Genomic DNA, 21397 nt, shown 5'->3' on the forward strand with positions numbered 1-21397 from the left:
CCGAGAGGGCGCCTGGCCGACGGTGCCCACCTCTCCAGCGGCCTTGGCGGCTCCGGGCCGGCCGGGAACCGCGGCCCCAGCAGTGTCCTCCCTCTGCCTGGGCGGCCTGCCCCGGCCCGGCCCGGAGGAGCCGCGAGAGCATAAGCAGCGCCCCTACCGCCCGCTTTTCCGCCTCCATCTCCTCCTCCTTCCCCCAGCAAACCGCGCAGTCACAGCCGGTTCAGACTGGCCAGGGTGCCCCGCGAAGAAGGCGGGGGGGGGGGGGGCGAATAACTTTCCGGGGAGGAGGAGGAGAAAGAGAAGGTGGAGCCCAGAGGAGGGGGCCGGCTCCCTCCCTCCAGGTGGCTGCCGCCGCCGCCGCCGCTGGGCTCCGCGAGGGCAGAGGGCGGCGGCTCCCGGGGCCACGCGCGTAGCGGGACCAATTGCCTAATACCCCGGCAGGAGCCGGGCCGGGGCCGGGGCCGGGCCCCGGGATAAATAGCCGCCCGGCAGGCCCGGAGCAGCAGGGGAGAGCGGCGGCCGCGGTCCTCACCGCACCACCCGCCCGGCCTGCCCGGGGCACCGGCCGGTGCTGCGCCCCGGAGCCCCCGCCGAGGCCGGTACCCAGGTAAAGGGCTGGAGCTCGCGGGGAGAGTCCCCAGGGTCGGCGGCTGCCCGCGCTATCTAGCTTCCCGGAGGCAAGAAGTGACTCCTCCGACTCTGAGCGGTAGGAGGAGGCAGCGGCGACGCTGTCACCAACAGCCGAGCAGCTTGGGATCGGTTTCTTGTCTGGGGTGTGTGAGAGGGTCCTCGCGCCCACCCCTTGATAGCCTATTTTTGATGGGGTGCGTCTTCGCGGTGGGCGAGTTTTCCCAGGAATCTGAGGGCGGCATTTTGCGCGGAGTTGGGAGAGAAAGAGAGGGGGAGGGAGGGAGAGAAAGGCGGTCCTGGAGGAGGACGGTGCCCTCGGGTTGGGCTCAGGGTGGAGATCTGCCCAGGGACTCGGGAGACAGCTTCTGGGGCTGCTGGTGGTACAGCGATGAGTGGAGGTGATGCGACCCAGGTGGGCCCCTGCTTTCCAGAGGGCAGCGAGGCCTCCAAGTGCTCTGGTTGGGAGCTGGTGCACGCAGGTGCCTCCGGGAGTGTCGGGGTGGTGGTGCTCCTGGGCTGGGAGGAAAGCAGCGCGCGGGGCGGGCGGATTCTGCACGCACGCCTGGTTCAGCACCACCTGGTCAGCCTCCGGCGAGCGCAGGAGCCCAGCCTCCGCGACCGCCGCGGGAGGCACGGGCATCTCGACCGCCGGGACAGTGGAGCCGGAACTTCGGAAAACTTGGTGCTTAACGCTCCATCTGTGGCTCGCCCTAGGTAACCTGCTCTGGCTTTAGCAGCGCTCAGGGGCTTTGGAGAGAGCTGAAAACCGTTTAAAAACGTAGTCATCAAAAACAGATCAATGCTTCTTGGCATACCAGCTCTAATCCGGCACAGGTCAATCCATCCGGGAGGATTAGGCAGGATTTACTTATATAGTAAATTATTTAATATAACAACTTTTTGAAGAATTTCCTGGGTCACGGTTAGTTTAAGTATATTTTTTTTAAATCTTATTACCCGGATGATAGTTCAGATTGCAGGTGAAATACTCCCCTCCCCGCCCCCTGCCCCCAGTAGGATTTTTCAGTTGTTCCATCAAATTCTGTTAATTTGGATTGTCCTAACAGTTTCTTAGATTTGGGTTGGCTTCAGCTCTGAGAAATTGTTCTGGCTGGTTCAGGCAGAGGACTGAGGTAGGTAGAGAAGATTCTAAAGTGAAAGCACCGATTATTCGTTATATGATTACAGCTTCTTTTAAATAACATGTGAATCTAGATAACAGAGTTAGTACCCGTATCATTGCCAGAAATAAATATGTTTTCTTTTTAAGGTTCTGGGAAGTGGAAATTACATAATAAAATCGTTTAACCTGCAATTTTCCAATAAAATACTTTTAGCACTATTGACTGCCTAAGAACATCCTTCCTTGTTTCTTCCCTTTTGTGTGTAGGTGGGTAGAGTAACAAGGACTCTTCATATCTATAGGATGAATATAAGGAGGGACAAAAGATATGGGGAGGTAGATCAGGACACTAGGAAATCTTTTCCCACTTCTGACTTTGACCCTGAAAAGGTAGTGGGGATGGTATGCATTGGTTGGTGTCTGAAGCTGTATCAGGGCAGATCATGGTGCTTCGGGGGTGGATCTGGTCATGCAGCTAGAGCTAGAGGATGACAATTAGACAGATGTGGTCAGATCTTCAAGCTTTCCTTCTTCCCAGTCTTTTGAACACCCAACTTTTGTAGTCTTTTTCTCAAGTGAGATATCTCTTGAACTTAATTCATAGAATGTGATTGGGTATAGAATGCCAGTAGGAAGGTGCAAAAGAAATAACGTTTTGCTTGTATAACTACAGCTTTCCAAGAAAGTATCACTGAGTGACTTTAATTTTAATTAAAGATTGCAAGAATGTATATATTTTGATCTAGTTGGCCCTTTCTTTGAGCGGTTTTTTGTAGACACCAAAGTATCTCCTGTAGATAAGCAATTGAACTGTAACTTAAAATTGAGTTCAAGGAAAGGTGGTCCCCACCTTCAGAGACTTTAGTCTAGTGGGAAAGCTAGGCATGTTTACAAATATCTACAACACAAAATAGTATAAATGGAGTCATGGCAGGAACATCAATAGTGTGTTATTGAGTGGCAGAGAAAAGGAAGGTTCATTTGAGGTGAAGAACTTGTGGTGGGTGTAGCATTTGAACTTGAAGAAGGAAGAGGATTTCCTTGATGGACAGGAGGCCTGCTGAAACTAGCACAGAGGTATGGAAGTCTGGTGTGTTCAAAGAAAGCAGAGCAGTTTGGAGTTTGGAATTGAAGATAATTAAGATAATTCCAGGCTGGAGCCTGGAATTTAAGATAGATAAGGTTGGGAGATAGGATGTGGCTAGATTATGGAGAGTATGACAAGCTATGCTAAGAATTAAAATGTGATTGGACATCATTATTGTATTTATAACAACAATGTTAGCATCTTTAACTATAGTTTATGCCTTGAAGTTCAATTTTGTGAGCTTCCCCCTAAAATAAATAAATGAATAAAATGTCAATGGTATTTGCTTCCTATAAATGTTACTGTAAAAGAATAATGTGTTCCAAATAGCCTTCAATGCTTCATTTAAATCCAATAGTTCCCCCCCCCTAAATCTGCAATCTTATGGTATAACAACTCTTAGTTTGATTAAAACTTTGCATAGGAAAACACCTCCACTTTCCTGGGCCAATAGCAGAGTAAAGCCATGTTCTATTCTCAGTTTCAGTTGTCAATAATAATAATAATTATTATTAATCTTTACTAACGTGATATGTCAAGTGAGCCACATACCTTATCTATTAGCTAGGGAGGCATAATGTTTGTCTTCGACTGTGAATTTTTATAAAGTCGCTCAGCTAAGTAAATGATGGGACCAGAATTTGAACCCAAGAAGTATGTCTCAAGAGCCTATCCTTTGAACAGTTGTGCTATCACATAACAGGAGCATAATACATGATAACTAGTATTAATAGTAGTTAGAAATTTGGCCTACTACCTGTAAGAGAAGTGTTTCTCTATTTTTTCTTTGCATCCTCATTCCATCATTCTGATTTTATTTTATTTTTTAAATTGAGATATAATTGACATGTAACATTGTATTACTTTTAGGTGTACAACATAATGATTTGATATATGTGTATATGGTGAAATGATTACCATAATAAGTTTAGTTAACATCCATCACCACACATAATTACAATTTTTTTTGTGAAAACTTTTAAGATCTACTTGCTTAGCAACTTTTAAATGTACAATACAATGTGTTAACTATAGTCATCATGCTGTACATTACCCATCGTAGTGATTAATTGTACTTTACAGATTCAATGATGGGATATATTTCAATGCTTTAACACATCTTCAAACTATTGTATGACCTTTTACTTTTATGACCCACTCAAAAGAAACTCTTAAGCTCTTTGAGAAGTGATGGGATGTGGGATGAGAAAAACATTAGTGAATGTGATAGTATTAAACACAAAGACCAGACCTGTCAGATTCTCTGAAAGAGTGTCAATTTTGAATATTCTTCTCATTATTCCCAATAAACCACCCAAAGGCACCAGATCTTTTCATATTTTGGAATCCCATATATGTTGCCTTGTGTCTTGATTTTTCTATTCTGAAAGTGATATAGCAAATATACTAGTTTATATACAACATACTAAAGTGTGTATTCAGATAACAGATTGGACTCTATATAATCATGTACAAATTATGCAAAACATATACTAAGCAAAAGAGCACACCAGTGTAGACAGCATCGTCATAGATTTCTTCACCCGGAACACCACTACTTGGGCCAAGCTTTGTGGGATATGGGTTGTGTGGGATAGAGAGAAACTGAAACAAGAGCCTGGCAGCATGAGGATGATAAGAGTGTGGGATACAGGAAGATGATTATACTAACTTGTATCTAAGTGTCAGGCCCTCATTTTGCCCACATTTAACTGTTAAATCTCTAGATCTTTTCATCTTTTCTTAGACTCTGAATGGTTTACAAATTCTGCTATTTTCTCTTCTGAGCCTGAGAGCATGACTTGAAAGAGGTGGCCATTCACTGGATTGGTCGGTAAGGAAGCTTGATACTGGTCTCTCTAAAACTCAGTTTTCTCATACAGATGAGGAAATTGAGGAGTTGATAAAATTGCTGGTGGTAAGTTTACAAGATTCACCCCAGAGGGCAGGCATCATAAATGAGCAGAGCAGACCAGAATTGGAGGGTGGGGAGATCGCAGGTGAAACTCTAAAGGCAAGTCAACCTTGGTCCTGTGTCAGGGAGACATTAGGAAGTGGAAGGATCTGAAGAGAACATGCCCATGCAGTGAGGGGCAAAGTTAGTTCCAGCCAATTGTTACATAAGAAAGAGAGCACACTGTTGCCAGATCTTCTGATTTTTCAATAGAATCTGGAAATTCAGATTTTTATGTGAAACCTTCCATTTTTAAAACATTGGCAATTCACTCAAAATTGCCAAAAATAAAATAAAATAAAATTCAATTAAAATTTGGGCGGGCCAAACAAAACACCTCTAGAGATCTGGAGATCAGATTTGGCCTGAGTGCTGCCAATTTCCTAGATGATTTCCAAAATTCCTTCTGGCTTCGAGACTTCTATGATCTTATACTCAATCCATTTTTTCTCTCACCCATTTCTTCCCCTTTGCTAAAACATGTTCCATTACTCGCCATATCTAAATTATGATAGCTTTGGAGGAGCTCTTTGGCAAGTGCTGGACTATTATAGATCTATAAGGCCTTAAGGTTAAAGGATGTCCTTTTTCGATGAATGTGCTGTTGACATAATTGAGAGGCCCCAGCAGTTAACTACTGGTATTAATTATCTCTTTCAGGGACAATTAGTGTGGTTTAATTTCCAGGACCCAGAGTTGTGTCTCTAAACATTTTCCTTCCTGTTCTTCCTTCTCACCCCAAAGTGAGGTAATAACCAGAAGGGAAATTGATCCTGGTTTCCACTTGGACAAGGTATATTTATAGACTTGACTTCTGGTGCTCAGACCAAGAAATATTCATCATCTTTACCCTGGCAAGATTTCACCATGTAGTCTGTCTCTCTTCTTAAACATACAGCTCTCTGGAGATGTCCTTGAATTGCAACTAGGTGAATAAGTTAAGGGTTAGGCTTTTATGAGTTGTGTTAATACAGCAGTTTAGTTTTTTTTTAAAAGTATATTTATATGGATCCAAAAAATAAAAATGAAAACAAAAGTAATGGACTTGCATATGAATCCAATTCCAAATTATTTTTAATAACTCTGGCTCCTAGGAGAACTATGCAGTAAAATTCTTTAATATGACTTTTTTTGTGTGTGTGTGAGGAAGATCAGCCCTGAGCAAACCTCTGCCAATCCTCCTCTTTTTTTTGCTGAGGAAGACTGGCCCTGGGCTAACATCCATGCTCATCTTCCTCTACTTTATACGGGATACCGCCACAGCATGGCTTGATAAGCGGTGCGTCAGTGCACGCCCGGGATCTGAACCTGCGAACCCCGGGCTACCGCAGCAGTGTGCGGTTAAGTGCCGCACACTTAACCACTTGCGCCATCGGGCCGGCCCCATGATTTTTTTTTTAAACTAGGATTCTTGGATTTGACTGGCTAGGATGTGTTCTTTGTTTTATGTCAATGAGCTATTCTACAAACAAGTGGACTGACTCTGTCTGAAAAGCTCAGAGCAGATATTGACAATGGGAAGGAAGCATCTGAGTAAATAAAACAAGAATGGCACGTTCAGAGAAACCACATACCTTATTGTGACTGAGCTGACTGTGAGAGGACAGACAGAAGCCTCTGAGCTATACAATTTGTCCTTGTCCTGGCTCCAGTGGTGAGTCAACCCTCCCTTGCACTTCAGAGAGTATGTTAACCATGTCTGGGTGTTTAACATTTAAAACCAAATCTGAAAGAATCAGGTAATTATCTGATCATTAAAGACATACCATCTGATGTTATGTTGGTAAAAAATTTGGATTTAAAAAATCAATTTCTTTATTTTTACCCATGTATTTGGCTAGTCCTTCAGATTCAATAACGGAAGCAGGCTCTAAGTTCATGGAGGCAGGGACCACATCGCCTTCACGCCACAATACCTTCTAGATGCACTCAATTCATTTTGTTGAATGAAAGATATTTGGTTAGTCTTTTTTTTAATAAACACACCTCTTATGCATTTTTTTTTTGAGGAAGATTGGCCCTGAGCTAACATCTGTTGCCAATCTTCCTCATTTTCTTTTTTTCTCCCCAAAGCCCGCAGTACATAGTTGTTTATCCTAGTTGTAGGTCCTTCTAGTTTTCCTATGTGGGATGCCGCCTCAGCATGGCCTGATCAGCAGTGAGTAGGTCCCAGCCCAGGATCCGAACTGGTGAACCCCAGGCCGCGAAAGCGGAATGCACAAACTTAACTGCTGTGCCACTGGGCTGGACCCTGATTAATCATTTTAATATACAGGAGATTTAGGTAAGAATGATTTCTATGCACTCATTCATTCATTCATTTCATAAAGATTTGTTGAGTTTTTACTATGTGCCAAGAACAATTCTTAGTGCTGGGGATATGGGAGAGGCTTGTGGGTTGTGTACCTTAACAAATAATAACAATATATTGTGATAAATGTTGTAATAGCGAGGTTGCCCAAATTGGTGTGAGCCCTGCAAGGAGGAACAACTAACTGTTGGAGAGTCAGGATGGCATCGAATAGGAGGAGATATTTGGGCTAAGTCTTGAAGGAAAAGCAGGAGTTTGTCAGTAGGCCTGTTGGAGAAAGTGTTACAGCCCCTCTAGCCGCTGGTGGGGACTAAAGGGTCAAAGGCATAGAGGGGGGAAAGAGCATGGCTTAAGTGCTGAATTGTGACAGTGGCTTGGGGAGCACAGGTTTGTGGGACATCCTAGAGAAGTGTGGGGTGGGAGGCTTGATTGTTGCAAATCTTTACAGGAAAAGCAAAAGAATCAGGTAGCCAGCTGAGTATTTAAAGATCTAAATACCTAATAGCATATGGACAAAACATGGATTTGGAAAACCAACTTTTTCTTTTTTTTTTTTTTGCTCCCCGTTTTTTTTGAGGAAGATTGGCCCTGAGCTAACATTTGTTGCCAGTCTTCCTTTTTTTTTTCCCCCCCCGAAAGCCCCCAGTACATAGTTGTATATCCTAGTTGTAGATGTTTCTAGTTCTTCTATGTGGGACGCCGCCTCAGCATGGCTTGATGAGTGGTGAGTAGGTCCGCACCCAGGATCCGAACCAGTGAACCCCGGGCCACTACAGCGGAACACGCAAACTTAACCGCTGCGCCACCTGGCCGGCCCCTCATTTTTATTTATAAGTTTTGAATAACGTTATTCATTGATGGAAGGCTATAAGCTCTGTGAGGGCAGGAACAATCATCTTTGATTTTCTTGTGCATTTATAATAATAAACAAAAACTTGTGCTCTGCTAATGGATAAACTGTGAATGGAGGGAAATCACTAAAAGATTTGAAAGGTTAGAAGCAGAAGTTGAGATGTTCAGAAGCATGGTTTGAAAGGTGCCTCTGGTGGCCACCTGACACATGAATTGCAGCAGGGAGAGAGTGTGGCTGTGACAGTCTGAGGGTTTGCAGAGAAGATGGACAGCAAGAGTCTGATTGCAGAGCTCTTTGTCTGCAGGACCCTGTTCCTGATTGACATGAGACACTGGAGAGGAGCAGGGAGGGGATGTAGAAAGAGCTTGCTGCTTTTGGGCAAAGGGGAAGTATGGTGATGTTCGTTTTCCCGGTGAAATTCAGGAGGAAGAATTATGGATTTGTTGAGTGTGAGGGGCCTGAGTGCATCTAGGTGAAATCTTGACATAGAAAATGGTTAGAAACGTGGATCTGGAGTTCTGAAGAGATTTCAGACCTGGGGATGGAGACTTCAGACTCTGTCCTCTGTATATCTGTGATCATCTGATGAGGCTAGAGAGAGCTGGTAGTGGGTCGTTTGCGAGTAGGCTCAGGAAAGCTAAGGGGGCAGTGGTTTGCAAAGAAGAGAGAGGTAAACAGTGTCAAGACTGAGGGGGGGTGCACTGACTCAGTGATGAGGAGATGGGGGCACCACAGTGAGAATGCTTTTCTTGTTTGGAGGCACGGAAGCCAGAAAACACTGAATTAAGGAATAATTAGGAGGTAAGAAAGGAGAGGCAGGTAGAGTGCTCTTTGAAGTTTTTCTAAGAAAACCTTTAAAAGATGCAACAAGAGTAATGATATCTATAGACATTTACTCTATGCCAAGCACCGTGCCTAGTGCTTCATAGAGATTATTTCCTGTATTCCTCATAAAAATTCTAACAGGAAAGAGTTCCCACTCTTCTCGTTTTATAGATGAAGAAACTTAGAGGGTTGTTAACTTGCTTAAAGTCACACAGCTAAAGGCAGAGCCTCAACTGTGAACCCAGAAGAAATGACTCCAGGGTCCGTGTTCTAGACCAGAGACTTTCAGTGTTTTCAACTGTGACCCACAGTAAGATGTATTTTACAGCTTGACCCTGCACGCATTTGCAGGCGTATGTATAAACACTGAAACAGAACTCAAATTTTGAGTACTGAACTCAAAATTATACTGAACCCTTACCACCATGCAGAAGGTGCTCTGATATTGTCTATTCTCATTTATTTTATTCTATTCTAAATTCCAATTTTACAAATTGCTGCTCACCATCCACAATTGATTTCACAATCAATGCAGAGTTTGAACACACTGCTCTAGACTACCACTTTGCATTGCTTCCCAAACCATGACTTAATACTTTTTTCTATTAAACTCAACAAACATTTATTGAGTGCCTACTATATGCATAGATGTGGAAAGAACATAAAGAATATAAGATGTTCCCTGATCCCAGGAAATTCTCAGAATGAAAAAAGAAGAAAAGAGAGGTATAAGCAACGTATGGTGGAAGCATAGAGGGAAGAGTGATTGATATTGGCTCTAAATATATATTGATTTAACTAGTAGTGTTTAGTGTCTTTTGTGCTACAAGAATATTAAAAAACTTGTATGAAATGAATAGAAATGTCTTTGGTAAAGACTTTTAAGAATAATGGCCAAAGGAGATTTGAAGATCATAATATTCCGTGTATTATATTTAAAGGTCCTGCAGTGGTCAAAGTATAATAAATATTATTTAGACATCAGTTTGTTCAGTATAAACCCCTGAATGATGTCAGCAAGTTCAGTCATGTTAAAAAGTATCCATTAGGGGCCGGCCCCATGGCGTAGCTGTTAAGTGCGTGCACTCTGCTTCAGCGGCCCTGGGTTCGCAGGTTCGGATCCCGGGTACACATGGATGCACCACTTGTCAAGCCATGCTGTGGCGGCATCCCATATAAAGCAGAGGAAGATGGGCCTGGATATTAGCCCAGGGCCAATCTTCCTCAGCAAAAAGAGGAGGATTGGCATCAGATGTTAGCTCAGGGCTAATTTTCCTCACACACACACACACAAAAGTATCCATTAAAAAAAGTTTTAAAATCAAGGTGTATTTGTTAAAAAAAAGTTTATAATCAACTTCCCAAAGTAAAAGACTGCAGCCATATAAACCATTTATGAACCTCCATTAGGTGATAACTCCTAGAGTTAAATGGAGAGAGCCGTAAATAGAGTGGAGTAACAAGCCTGTGGACACTAGGGTAGAATGAGGATTATTAATACCTACCTAATAGAGTTTTATGTAGATTAAAAAGATAACATTTGAAAGTCCTTGGCACTGTGTCTGATACATAGACAGTGTTAATAGAAAGTGGTAATTAAAAGTTATTCCATGGTATGTTTAAGTAATAGTTTATTTAATCCTTAGAAAATTTTCTTTATTCCACTGTTTAGGGAATTCCTAAGAAAGGATGGTATCATTATAGGGATTTAAGGACATTTGAAATATTTTTCCATAGCCGTGATTGAAGTGGGTTAAAATAAAAAGATCAATTTAAGTAATCGAGTCAAGTCTTGCGTTTTATGCTTGTACATTAGGACTTGCATTTATTTAAGACAGCCTGTAGTCCACTCCTTTTGCTGATTAACCACACACTGAAATCACCTGGGGCCCTTTAGCAACCTGGCCTCAACTGCAGGGATCCTGGGTTAATGGGTCCAGGCTGGGCCCAGGCATTGGTCATTTATAAGCTCCCAAGTGATTCTACTGTGCAGCTGGGTTTGAAATCCCCTGCAAGTCTTGTCATATGCTCTGATTACTGGAAACACGCTCATGTGGAGATACAGCCCTAGAATGGGGTCCTTTCTTTTGCTTTTTTGATGCACACAGGTTTACTGCCTTTTCTTGAGAACTGGTTTAGAAAGGAGGACCTTAGGAGACTTTGGAATAAGGATGAGGTCTGTTTGAACGGGGGAAAGAGTAGAAAGTGGGGGTATGAAGAATGAAAGACAGACTCGACTTCAGGCAGTGCTTCAGAGACAAAGGAGCTGATTTTAAAAAGTCACATTTAACCCTTGTCCACGTTGATGATTAATTCTCACCTCTGCTCTACCAACAAGTGCCCTAATAACTGCACAGCAGCGTCTGGGAAAGGGGTGCTCGTAGGCTCTGTAGCTTCCTGAGCAGAGAAGAAAAGAAAGGAAGGAAATGAAAGTAAGAAAGAGAATGAAAGAAAGGAAGCGAAGGAAAACCTTGTTGGACTTTGGTGCCTCTTTGTTTCCTCTTCTCTTGGCTGTTGGTGATCGTAAGAGCAGACTGTTGCTGTCCTTATGGTCGTTCCTCACTGAGACTTCCCTCTTCCCATTTGTTGACCTTTTCTTACTGTCAAGAAATTATTCAAGATATTGAAAATACCATTTCCATGTCCTACTTTTTTTTTGGAGGGAGGAATTCGGTAATAATGGTGTGTGTGTGTGTGTGTGTGTGTGTGTGTGTGTGTCGTGCACGTGCTATTGTGGCAGGGAAGTGGGGGAGTCATGGATGTTCTGGCCAGCTGTATTTGTAGGAATAGTGCTTTCAGATTTTGAGGAAATCTATTTCAAGATGAAAAGGAATATATTTTTTTTTTTGCTGAGGAAGATTGGCCCTGAGCTAACATCCGTGCCCACTTTCCTCTATTTTATATGTGGGATGCCTGCCACAACATGGCTTGATAAGTGGTATGTAGGGCGGCGCCCAGGATCCAAACCTGCAAACCTTGGGCCGCCCAAGTGGAGTGTGCGAACCTAACCACTATGCCACCGGGCGGGCCCCCTAGGAATATTTTTATAACAATCCATTATGTTTAAAAAGGATAAAAAATAATGATAATTTATATTGAGATTACTGTGTGCCAGGCACTGTGCTAAGTGCTTTACATAAACTCACTCACTTAATCATCACAATAATCATTGCCCCACTTCACAGATGAAAAAAGTGAGGCAAACAGATACTTAAGTAACTTACAAAGATCACACTCTAGGCTGGTATCAGAGCTGAGATGTGCACTTGGGTTATTTAGGACCCAAGCCCATGCTTTTATTCCTTATGCTAAATTTTCTAGAATATATGTTTTCACATATTTATAGATGTAAATGTCTGTGTGTGTACTTGTATGAAACTGTAGCTATTGCCATAACAGAAAGGTGGAAATTCTGCTAACCATTCTTTGGGACCACATAATACAATTACCCAAAGGTCTCGGCTTCTCCTCCACTACCTTCTCCAAAGTGAGAGCTTGTTTTGCTAATTTGAACAAATTAAAGATGACTCCATCATCATGTTGACAGCTTTATTATAATTATCACCATCATCATCAACATTATCATCATCATTAGAATCTTCTCGGAGTTTTATCTGCCGACCCCATGCCTGCTCTGTTGGGGACTGCAGAGGCTGGCTGGGGCGTGTGGCTTGGACCAAGAGAGGTGGGGTGGCCATTTTGGCACTGGCTGCCTGGAGATTCTTGGAGCTGCTTCTCCCCAGGTCTTTTCCTGCGCTGCTGTACAACAGAAGGATGGCATTATGGGTGGTTGAATGATTCTTTAGAGGCTGTGCGCCCAGCTTGGCCATTTGGGACAATGGGAAAGGGACAGGAAAAGACTTTCCTCTCTTCTGCAGAGCTGGCAGTGGTGTGTGCTTGCTCTCTCTGGAGCCATAAGGGTGAAACTGTGCTCGTTCTCTAGCCGGAAACTGGCCAACAGATTTTAGGCATTTGCCACGTCGAAGTATGGGGATTAATAGCATTGCCACCACCAGTGAGGACAGAGCCAAATGTCACAGTGAAGAGGGAGTAGGCAACTATCCATTCCTTTGTTCTCCTTTTGCGCTCCAGGGTGCTTAGCAAAATAAAAATTGTGCTCTCCTGAGAAGGTCCAATTATTCTGCTCTCTTGTTTTGTAAAGTTTGATTCTTCAGAGAGAGATGCTTACTTTTCTATAACCTTCCAATTCACTTAGGTGCATTAGCATGTTAGAGTTATTTTTTTGAATTGTTTGAAACTTTTGCATATCTATACATATATGGATGTAGTCATCTTTTAAATTTTGTTTCATAGACAATGATTCCCTTTTGCATTTTCCCAAACATATTATAGAAAATCAAGAAAATAACTTTTGCCATGGTCATCACTCCTATAAAATTTTTTGCTTTTGTTCCTATTTGAATCCTAGGTATGCTGATCAATAGATATTTTGGGGGCTAAATAAGCTTTGTTCTTGACAGTATAGATGACAGGGTAGAGCTAAAAGAACAGCCAAGTGCTGGCTGTTGCACTGGGGTGGGTGGGCTCAGGGCAGAAGAATTTCCACTTGCTCCAGTCCCCCTCTTTACCCCTAATTGCCTCTTAGCCTCTTCCCTGTCTCGCCTGTGTCCTTCCTCCACTGGGACAGAAGATGAGACAGTTGGTTAGAAGTTGTTCTTCTGCCCTATAGGGCAGAGATTCTCAGCCCTGGCTGCACATGAGAACGACACGAAGGGTCAGGCTCACCCCAGAGCAGTTTGGTGGTGGGACTTGGCATCAGGGATGTTCAAAAGCTTCCCAGATGATTCCAGTGCAGAGTCAAGAACCACTGAGGCTGGTATTTTTCGGAGTGCGTCTGTGGATGGCCTCGGTCAGAATCATAGGATGACTTTTTAAAAATGCAAATTCTGAGATTCCTAATGCACTAAAAATGCTTAGGCCTTGAACTTGAAACTTGAAAGGAAACCAAATCCTAGTAGTGAACACCACTTTTGAATTATTCCAAATCGCAATCTGCCAATATCCAGATCTTGGTTTAAATATGCTAAGTATTAAGAAATAAGTGAAGATTAAAAAGTCTTAGAAGCCCGATTTATAAATGATTCAGTAACTTGTTGCTGAAGAACTCTGGTGTAGCTAGGAACTACTCGTTAGAAAGTGGCTATCATATTACCAGAAATCCATTGTGGTTGTTCGAGTAATAGCTAACATTTATTGACACTTTTACTGTGTGCTAGGCACTGAGCTTTGCACTTTAAATTCACTATTATCCCACTTTACAGATGAGAAAACTGAAGCTCAGAGACATAAAGTAATTGGCTAAAAAACATAGTAAGTAGCGTAGACTGGCTCGGATCCCCAGTAAACGTGTAACAATAGAGTTCATGATCTTAACCATTACTCAATTCTTACTATTCTGGAACCAGATACTAGAAAAATTTGCCTTCTTCCTCTCTACCCCATCTTTATGGTGAGACTAAGAGGAATAAAGGGAAGCTATCAAGTGATTGAAAATATTATTAACTTGCTCCATATCATTTTCTTTTCTTTTTTTTTTTTTTGAGGAAGATCAACCCTGAGCTAACATCCGTGCTAACCCTCCTCTTTTTGCTGAAGAAGACGGGCTCTGAGCTAACATCTACTGCCAATCTTCCTCCTTTTTTTCCCCCAAAGCCCCAGTAGATAGTTGTATGTCATAGTTGCACATCCTTCTAGTTGCTGCATGTGGGACGCGGCCTCAGCGTGGCCGGAGAAGCGGTGTGTCCGTGCAGGCCTGGGATCCGAACCTGGGCTGCCAGCAGCAGAGCGCATGCACTTAACCGCTAAGCCACGGGCTGGCCCATATCATTTTCTTTACATCCTTCTTACGTATGTACATAAAGCAGCCAAAGATCACTGATGTTTACTTCAGAAATTCTGAGTTTATGTGTTGTTTTTAGTCTATAAACTCTTCTTTTATTATGTGTAGTCATTCCTGCCCCTGAGGGGAAGCTTTTATGCTCCCTTACTCCTTTGTTTGAGGAGCGATGCTACAAATGAAGCAAGCATCACATAATATCCTGATTGTATTGCCTAATATAAACCTGTTTCTATCTTAAAAATCTGGGGGTGTCTGTTGGGGGGGAGGTGGACATGGATGGGGAGGAGGACTATTGGTCTGGGGGAGGGGCCTCATACAGATATTGTTGATTTTATCTCCAAATCAGGCCATATGTATGGTCATTGTAACCATGTATGTGTTTATAGCATTAATTTTTTTCTTTATCAAATCAGCTTTATTGAGATATACTTTACATACAATAAAATGCAATAATTATAAGTGGACAATATGATGAATTTTGACAATATAGTTGGGGTTTGCATTAATTTTTTTAATAACAGCTTTATTAAAATATAATTCACATACCCTATAATTCATCTGTTTAAAGTGTACAGTTTGATGGTTTTTAGTACATTCCCAGACTGATGCAACCATCACCACAATCAATTCTAAAACATTTTCATCACCCCCAAAAGAAACCTTATCCACATCAGTGGTCACTTCCCATTTTCCCCCAAACCTCCTAGCCCTAGGCAACCACTAATCTACTTTCTGTCTTTATAGATTTGCCTATTCTGGAAGTTTCATATAAATGAAATCATATAATATGTGGTCTTTTGTGATAGCATGTATCAGTGCTTCATTCATTTTTATTGCTGAATAATATTGCATTGTGTAGATATACCACATTTTATTTATCCATTCATCAGTTGATGGGCATTTGGGTTGTTTCCACTTTTTTGGCCGATAGCATTAATTTTTAAAGTGTAAACTTTTAACAGATATCTTGATTTTTATATAATCATTTTGGCTTTTTTTCCTTCAACATTTAATATACCTGTAATCTGAAGTAATTTAGTCCTCTCTTGACTTCTAAGACAATCTGATTAACACCACCACAATTGGATTCACAGTTATAGTAAAATTATTATTTGGAGTTCACTTTCTTTTATAGCCATTTCATATTTTAAAAAATTCTTATAGAATTATAAATATAGAAATATATATGTGTGTACATATATAATAAGGATGACTCAATGTGATTTTACAAAGAGTTTTAATAGTTTCTTCACAAGGACAACAGAGTGGATTCTTTTTCTTCTCCTTTAAAAAATGATATTGATATATAACTAAATTTATTTTACTTTAGAAGAGAAATCATAAACTGTGCTGATTATGAAATGTCATTGGAAAGTGACAAAACTGCTTCAGTGACTATCGCTTTCAAAGGACTGACATTAGTGTTAATATGAGGATGTTCATAATATATGAATCAACAAATAGAGTAGATTAGCTTGAAAGTTTATATCTTTGACCAAGAGGAACTTATGTTATTTTAAAGCTTTATGCTTTATAAATTATCAAAAATCGGTCATAACTGTGTTGACATTTTTGCAACTGATGACTGCGGATGTTGTGCTCATTACTCCTCAAACAGTGTAGAATGAAACTACTTAAGAAATAGAAGAGTGAAAGTGGAAGTGGAATAATAGCTGTGGGAGGAGGGGGACTCAAGAACCAGAAAATGTAAATTACTTCTACATTTTAACCACCTCTCTGATGCTTGTCTCCCATTCAATGAAATTTAATTAATTTATATTTGAATTATGAGCTTCAGTGTGTAGTAAAGTATATTTGTTTACCTATATTTTATTAGAATTCCCAAAGAATTATTTGCTCATATTCATTTTTATTAGAACACTCAAAGAATGATTTGTTTACCTGCATTTTTATGAGAATTCTCAAAGAGTTTTTTCTCAATTCCCAGAATGTCTTTACCTAAACTGTGGTGGTGGAGAATAAATGGTAGATGTTTCGGGGGCAGCAAAAGTCGCAGCAGGGAAAGAGCAATATCAATACTGGAAGCGCTCTGAAAGGACAGGTCTGCTCTTCAGTGAATGAAGCTTGTGACCTTTATTGGAGTCAGAACCAAAACATAATTTCCAGTAGCTTTTCAATGTATTTTATTTTAACAGTTTTATTGAGATATTCACGCATGATAAAATTCAGCCATTTCATATGTACAATTAAGAGGGTTTTTATTCATGGAGTTGTGCAACTTGCACCACAGTCTACTTTTAAAACATTTAAAAATAATTTTGAAACATTTTCATCACCCCCAAGAGAAACTTTGTACCCTTTAACAGTCATTCCCTATTCTCACCCCTCAAATTGTTTTCCAAAGTGGCTGCAGCCTTTTTGTCCCCACCAGCAATGTATGAGGATTTCAATTCTCCACATCCTGGCGGTGGTTCATAGCCCTCCATGTAATAAGAGTGGCATAAATGGAACTGAAGGAAGGCCATGAAGCCCAGTATGACTTAGACTTTTGACTCACCTCACGGATGACTAGATCAAGACAAAATCAACCAGGAATCAACCATTTTTTCCCCAGGATGTAGTCACAGGATCCTGGACTCCTAATTAAAATAAAGTGCTTCAGCACCACGTAATTTGGTAGTGATTGAGATTCAAACAAAGATTTGCTGTTTTTACCTCCTCCTATAATTCAAGTGAAAAATATGTCTAGGAATCTTTCATGAGATATTTATAGATAATATTCAAAAAGAAGTTATTAGAGAATGATTATTGTCTGGGGAACAAAGGCAAAAGGGAACTGTCAGCTGAAAATAAGATCAGACAATTGAATCACTCTGAATTTGGCAAAAAATAGTATGCGTATGTACAGTTCAGGGACAGAAAGCTTGTGTGTCAACATTAAATGTTCATAAATGTCAAATATGTAATTCTGACATCCTATATCCTGGAGAATAGACGTTTTCAGCCAGTGCCGAGTTGAGGAAATAACAAAGGACTGGCATTATTCAAGCAGAACTAAAGGCTCTCGAAGGCATTGGAGCTTCCAAGCTTTACCGTGAGTGAAACGTGGACTTCCATCAACACTCCTCGTTTTCTGAAGGAAGTGTCTTGGAACTTGCTGAACTCTCCTTTCCCTTTAACAAAACAAATTCTGGCTTTAGGAGACATGCTATCCTTCATACTAATGATAATCTAAATTGGTTGAATAATGATAGTATATTATGGTTAGTTTTATTTCATGCTCTCTTCTCCTCTCCAGGGGAGATTTATAATATGTTGAATATATTTAATTTTTAATTTAAAGTTAGGAAATATGCTTAAATTATAAGTTAATTTTATACTTTTAATTATAAGTTTTATTAAATTAAAATTTGTAGTTTTAATTTTAAGTTCAAGTTAATTTTGTGATATCCCATCAGACCCTGTAATGTGATAAAACTGCCTCTAAATTACTGTAGTTTTCAAATAGTCTCCCAAAACGGCTTCTAATTTTGAGTTGTGTAAGATGTCTTGTCATGCAGAGTCCAAGTGTTTTAACACTCTGGTTAAAAGAGATTCCAAATTCTGAAAGAATATACTAGAGTGTGCTACAGTGTGTGTGTTTTCTAGAAGCATATATTTTCATACAGTTATATGAATAAGAGCCCAAAACTTTGAATATACTCATGGAACGCTAGTCTCCAATAAAACAACACCTTCTGGTACTTACAGATCTTGTTATTTTTTAGGGAAAAAATCTACCACTTAGATAAGATACATGGATTGTTAATGCCAAGATTTATTATGTAAATTGTGAAAAGAATCCTCCCTTGGGGTTATCAACACAAGCTTTTTGAGACACTTTCTTATTCTTAAATTTCAACTGAGGGTGCCATGTTCCATTTCTAATCTTGTTTTCCTCTGTGAGCCCTTAAGACCTGCCCTCCTTACTTTCCACTAAACCTGTTGGGCCTATCCTGATTCCACACCTGCGTTCTCGGCGTTCTTGTTGCTGGAGTCACGTTTTTGTGAATCTCTCCATTCTTCTTTAGAACCAACCTACTTCATGAGGCCTTCCACTCCTGCTCTCACCTTGCTTGCTTTCATTTCCCTCCAGTTCCTAAACATTTAATATCTATCCACCTCTTGGGTACTCAATCATATACTCTCTTGTGCAGATATCTTACCTTCCTAACTGGATTATAAGCTTCTAGAGGGCAAGGTCCATGCCTTATATTTCTTCTGACTTCCTTTGGTATCTAGTGCAATATAATTTGAATTGACAGTGATCAAAAAAACTTTTTGAATAAAGATCACTTTTATAATGCTCTGTTTCTGTAAATATTAGGGTAAGTGGGCTTAGTGGAAATTTCGGTTAATTTAGTTAAAAGAATACCAGAGAAGAGATTTTATCATATTGGATCACAAGATATGAAGAAGAAGGGTTAATAAGATACTATATTCAGAAAAAAAAGGTATGGCATATTTGTATTTCCTATATTTTGTGGTCATAGACTATACTCCTAAGCTTAACCTTTGACCCAAATGGGACCAAGTAGGGTATTGATGGTTAAAATAATCAACTTGAAATTACTGCATACTCACAATATGTTTATTCTGTTCCACAAAAAGTAAACGAATACCAGCTAACTTAACAAGTTTACTAGGTTAGCTCAAAGAATGAAATGGAAGGCTGGAGAAACCAGACTTGGGTATTCCCAGGGAGTCAAAGTAGTAGGAACTGAAAGAGAGTCTCTACAATGCACTACCATTGGGATCAATAAACTCAAAATATTTTTCTTTTATTATAGCATTTCAAGATTCAGGGTCCTGGGAGAGAGGTCCTGATGGCCTTGCTTGGGTCAGGTACCACTATATGGGTCAAGATCAAGGAACCAAAATTAACAGTCCCACCAACTGTCTACCCATAAGGAAGATCCAAGTTCCCCAAAGGAGATTGGGTACCATTACAAAGAGGGGGAAGTGAAGACCAGACTATTTGTGAAATCACATTACAGAATACAGAATATCAGAGAAATAGCAGGTGAGAGACATCTAAGGAATAGATGAAACGACAGGAGAAAGGTGTTTCCCTGACAGAAAACAAGAAATCACTAAATGGTATTTTTCACCAGGTTCTACTGAGACTACATGTATCTCAAACTATGAGACAATTAAAGGTCAGAAGCTGTTAGCCAACTCTTTATAAAAATTTGTCTTTCTAGTCAGAGTTGCTATATAGGGGAGCTTTGTAGTTCAAAGTTTTGCTCTCCCAAATATTTACTGTGAGAATAATTTCTCTGGCTCCTGTCCTATGTGTTGAAATGTCACCCAAGGCAAAGCAAGGCAAGGCAGGCATTTCTGTCTACTTAGGTCTGAAAACTGGCAAGGGAGATACTCCACACCCTTTCGCTCACCTTGCCCTGTCCAGAAAATGCTGGCTTTATTCGTGATTCTGGTGCATTACCTATGTAAAAGTGTACTTTTCCTGAAGTGCTGTAACTTGAAGATTTAAATGAAGGACAATCTCATATGCATTTGTTTTTACACAACGTTTTAGTCTCATTAGATGTTTGGCTGTATTATATAGTTTAGGGAATTAAGACTATATTTTCTTTAAAAGAGATTCTGAACAGGAATTGTAAAGTACTAAATTGTCATTAGAAAGACCAGAATTATGTTGTTTACTTTTACAATAGTGTAGGTACTGGAGAGAGTAAACTTCTGATGAAGGGACATAATGATTACTGCAAAGGATTTCGATATTTGGAAATTTGGAGTATTCTGTCTGCTAACATAATCATGGTCTGAGAGACTGGATTTTGGACTCTACAGTTTTGCACCAATTGTAGCATCTTTCAGTATTAAATATGAAATATGAAATATTGAAATATTGAATATTCAGTTATGAAATATTGAAGTTATTAATTTTTATGAAGGCCTGTGGCAGGAGATGATTTTATTTTTGCCCAGTGCTCTGAATGTCAAAGTGAAGAAATTTATTGAAGCCCAGGTAAATTGATGGGTGTAACTATGACTCTCTTAAGGCAGCCAAATGCCTCACCATCTAATTAGGGACGTGCATGAATGGATGAATGATATTCCTACTGTCTTTACCCGTTATTTGATGAAACCACAGCCAAGGGAATGGCTTGGCAAAATCGATGGGCCAAGAAGGCTCTGTTGAACTTGATTGTAAACCTGGCATGGTGAAGAGGCATAGAAGGTATAGGTTAAGTAGGAAGCCCTGTTGGGGCCAGGGAGTTCAGGCCTTGGGTCTCCAAATCCATTGCCATGTAAACTGTTTCAGAACTTACAAAAGGAGGAACATTTTCAAATTCTCTTTAAATGTTATTTTGATGCCAAAACCTAGTAAAAATTAAAAACAAAAATAGACAAATCTCTCTTATGAATTTAAAAATTTTCCCCCCAAATAGACTGACATAATCAAAATAGGGCATTAACCAAGCAAGATTTAATCCAATAATTCAAGGATGGTTCAATAGTAGAAAATACAGATTTTATTACATTAAAATTTATAAGGAGAAAATCATAATCATCTCCCTATGGACTAGAAACGCATTTGATGAAATGTAATAAGCATTCTTTATAATAATACTCAAAAATAGAAAAATATGAATGTTTTGTTAACTTTCTGAAATAAATCTATCTAAGCCTCGCAGGCAGCACCATGGCATTTGAAGGCATTCCCACTAAAGTTAGGAACTAGACAAAGATGTATACTCTTAACATTTAACATTTATTTTGGCTGCCC

At 40.4% G+C, this 21397-nt stretch overlaps 1 protein-coding gene across 1 annotated transcript in view; it reads left to right on the forward strand.

Moving 5' to 3' along the window:
- Window positions 1–412: 412 nt before the first annotated feature.
- SLC16A9 (solute carrier family 16 member 9) overlaps window positions 413–21397 on the forward strand; it is a 55939-nt gene continuing 34954 nt past the window's right edge. The window contains exon 1 of the mRNA XM_058543401.1: window positions 413–607. The gene's annotated coding sequence lies outside the window, so the exon portion shown is untranslated. The remainder of the gene's footprint in view (window positions 608–21397) is intronic.

The sequence above is a fragment of the Diceros bicornis genome, chromosome 6 (genome assembly GCF_020826845.1).
Source record: "Diceros bicornis minor isolate mBicDic1 chromosome 6, mDicBic1.mat.cur, whole genome shotgun sequence".
NCBI lineage: Eukaryota > Metazoa > Chordata > Mammalia > Perissodactyla > Rhinocerotidae > Diceros > Diceros bicornis.